Here is a 3,725-nt window from a genome sequence, read left to right as displayed (position 1 = left end):
GGCCGACAAAAACGGCAATTTCATATGGTTCAACCTAAATAATTTTTGAGTCCATTGACGATTGACACAGAAATACAAGAGAGCCTGGAGGTGCGGAGTTAAGGGCAGGCTTCCCTTCTTGACTGATGGACACAGTGATTGGAGTCTGGGATACAGGATGTGAACCCTCTGGCCTCATGATTTTCCCCAGGACAGCCTCAAAATTCCTCTGACCAATGAAAGTAGAGGCTGAGATTTTAAAGTATCTTCCTGTCATTTAGGCAACTCTGCTCCACGTGATATATAAACTTTTTTTTTTTTTTTTACGATCATCAAGGGCAGACGGCAGTTGTATAAAACAACACCAAGAGCCAGCTTCACGCTCAGGAGACAACGCTGCGCCTCCTCCTCGTGGTTTCAGGTGCTCTACACGTTCAGAGAAACCTCTCTAGTAACGAACTGTAGAAATGATCCCCGAAAGTATCGTCTTCATAAACATTTTTTAAATTAGTTTTTTCTTTTTAACACAAGCATCCTAATAAAGGAGCTTGAGGGAAGAAGAGATTTAAAAATCATGATCTCACCATTGCCTCTCTCTCTGAGGTTCTACAGAAAAGGAAGATTTGCTAATTGGTGGAGTAGAACCCCCACTGACTAACTGTGAGACCGCAGGGGTGACTGCGCTACAGGGACCAGTGGCAGTGGAGGACTGGGTCCAGGAGAGACACAGACAGTGTCAAAGACCAAGTGTTAAGAGTGCAGGGACTTCTGATTTGAAAATGGGAGAATCTGGGAAGCAAAACATTTAAAAGAGCTGAATACTAAGCAAATTAACATGTAGACTCGTTGATGCATCTCAGTTTTGCAGTAAAATCGATGTGAATCTGGATTTCATGATCACAGAGGCCTAGATAATAAGCACTCCTATGGGCCCGTTTTTCAGGAGTGTCAGCTACAAGAGTCACAAAAACCCTGAGTTATAGGAGGACTTTGAAGTAAAATAACAACGAGAAAAGAAGGGCAGGACAGCAACTCAGTCACACAACAGTCTTAAAAGAACTTGGCAGGACCTTGAAGGAAAATTCAAAGTAGACTTATTTGAAGGGTCAAGTCAAGAGAGCGTATGGGTGCCCATACCCTGAGTTCGTCCAATACTTTGATACATTCCTTAAAATGTCCATGATGATTTAAGGCAAGAGTCTCTAGGTTAAAAACACGAAGAATCATGGCTTCTGATTTCTTGGATTTGAAAACACTGTGGGCAAACGCAGTCCTCCAGGCCATAAACATTGAATATAGTAAAAGCCTGAATTCTATCCTTAGCCTAGAACACCAAACCCCCTAGGAGATTCCAATGTGCAACTTAACGATGGGGACCACTGGGTGAAGAGTTTCTCCTGTGTCTAATTATAATTCAAGGTAAGTTTGGGGATTTTAAATACAAAAAAGTATCCTACAGTTATACAATATATTCATTACAAGAACAAAGCAGAAAGCCAATCATCCAGCAGAGGGAGCAACAGGTAAATGAATATTTTTTTACGTTATAACCTGAAATCTTAAGACTTTAGAGCCCAAATGATTCATTTTATCTTCAATGATATTATTTCCTGAAGGGTAAAGAAACTTGGTCACGGTAACACAGAGAGTAAAACACGACATCTCTTGACTCTAGGTCCATGTTCTTTCCCAGGACGAAGCTGATATGGAATGACTCTTTTATATTCATTTACCTACAGAAACACGCGTTCAGATTCCTTATTTAGATTAAGAAATATGGCAAAATACACTTTAATTGGTAATAGACAGCATGAAGACAGGAAGGACTTTTAAGGAAATTACAAAGACATTTTTTCCTCTTTAAAACAGATAAATTGGACCTCTTATTTTCATTCATTCATTCACTCACTTATTAACTGCCAACTGTGTACTTACTATGTGAGACACTGTATCCAGACCTCACCTAACTTCACTGTATAGCCCTGTGTTGATATGGCCTCTTCTTCAGAGAGCCCATTTCGTGGGATACAATACTGGGTATTATTGTGCTGTGTTCCCTTATGTGGCTGTCGGTGTACACTTGTACTTAGAGTGGGTAAGATGGACAGAATATTTCCGGATGAGCCTTCCAGAGTCACTGCACTTTATACTCTTACTTATTCAACACATATGTGTTGGCAAAGGTCCCGTCCTCAAACTTTAGGGTTCAGAAATTTGATTTTACCAGTCCACTCAGGGTTGATCAGGAGCTGAGGGAAAGGAATCATACAAACCTCATTAACAACTCTATTCGTTTACAATGGAAGTGTCATTGTTGCTGTTGTTTTACCGTTGTCTGGTGCACCTTTGTCTCACGATCAATTTGCCCACAAACTAAATTAGATATCAGAACATTGTTTGGTGACCCTGGAATAAAGGCAGAGGCTGTGAATAGGCTTGAAAGGTGTTTGTCTAAGGAATGTGAAAGCGGCTTCACTACCAAATAGCAATCTGTTGTGATGAGAATACCGTCTCTGCCAGATGGCGTCTGTTGCACAACATTCTGTTGTCTGTTCCAGACCCCACCTATTTCCCTACGTTCACCAGGTGCTCCCATGGACACCCACCTACCAGGCCGAAGCTAGCCTCCCTGCCTAGACTGTGACTCCTCGGGGGGAGAACAGGCTTCCTCATATTTGTACCTGAACAACGCTAGGCTCGCAGAACTTCTAACGATCAGATGGGTGGATGGAAGGATCGATGGACGGGTGGATGCATGAATGCAAAGCAACTCCAGTTTCCCAGACTCTGCCTGGGTGACCAGGGGCCTAAGCTTTGGACCCCATTTGGGAGGTCTTAGGGGTCTCACTCCGAATCATCACTAATTTGTTCTTTAGCTTCATTTTAATTTCTTTGCGTTCAAAACCGTGTGTGTGTGTGTGTGTGTGTGTGTGTGATCACTGATACTACTTTCCCCTGTCAAATAATGATTATAAAGAAAAAAGATGCATTTGAAAAAGTGGTATATTATTGATTCTGTTAATTTAACATCAGTATTTATAAAGCATGGTCTATCTGTATCTTTTTAAGGATATGAGGAACTACTCCATGGACAAAGTTCAATGGCTTCCCATATTACACAGAGTAAACCATTGCTATTTATCTTGGACCTCCTTTCCTATCACTTTCCCCTCCATCCCTCAGCAACAGCTCTGGGGCCCCTCTGGACCTTTGTACCTGGAAGGTGCCCCGCCCCAGACTTCTACATGGCTCTTCCCTGTCCCTCCAACTTTCAGTTTTCGTTGAAATATCACTCTCACAGTGAGGCCTATCCTAATTACTCTAGATACAAGTGCACCCTCCTCAACCCCAACCCCAATCCCAGGCCTCTTCATTTGTCTCCACAGCACAGATCATCCTCTGACATACTCTCCTCACCGCCAGTCTTCTCCCCGACTCTAAATTCCTCAAGGGCATAAATTTTGGTGTTTTTTTCACTGCTGTATCCTCCATGCCTACAACAGGGTCTGGCACACATTTACAATATTTATAAATACTTGTGAATGAATGAATGAGTGAACGAATGAATGGAACATCAGATAGTCTACAAAGCTCACACTAAACAATAGCAGTCCCTGGTCTCCCCACTCCTGAATCTTCCTCTCCAAAATCTTTTAACTATTTCTGGTATTAACCTGCATATTTCTAAAGAACATGTTTATACTGCTATTTCTTGATTATTCAATTTGTGACATTAAAGACCTAAA

The 3,725-nt window shown here is 41.8% G+C and overlaps 1 non-coding gene across 1 annotated transcript; it reads right to left on the bottom strand.

Moving 5' to 3' along the window:
• Positions 1 to 260: 260 nt before the first annotated feature.
• Positions 261 to 469, bottom strand: LOC131418021 (small nucleolar RNA U3). Its single transcript, XR_009222817.1, has one exon. It is a non-coding gene; the product is annotated as a small nucleolar RNA U3 (small nucleolar RNA).
• Positions 470 to 3,725: the final 3,256 nt, after the last annotated feature.

The sequence above is a fragment of the Diceros bicornis genome, chromosome 18 (assembly GCF_020826845.1).
Source record: "Diceros bicornis minor isolate mBicDic1 chromosome 18, mDicBic1.mat.cur, whole genome shotgun sequence".
Classification (NCBI taxonomy): domain Eukaryota; kingdom Metazoa; phylum Chordata; class Mammalia; order Perissodactyla; family Rhinocerotidae; genus Diceros; species Diceros bicornis.
The sequence above is the reverse complement of the archived record's forward strand: the minus strand, read 5'-3'. Positions and strand labels throughout refer to the sequence as shown.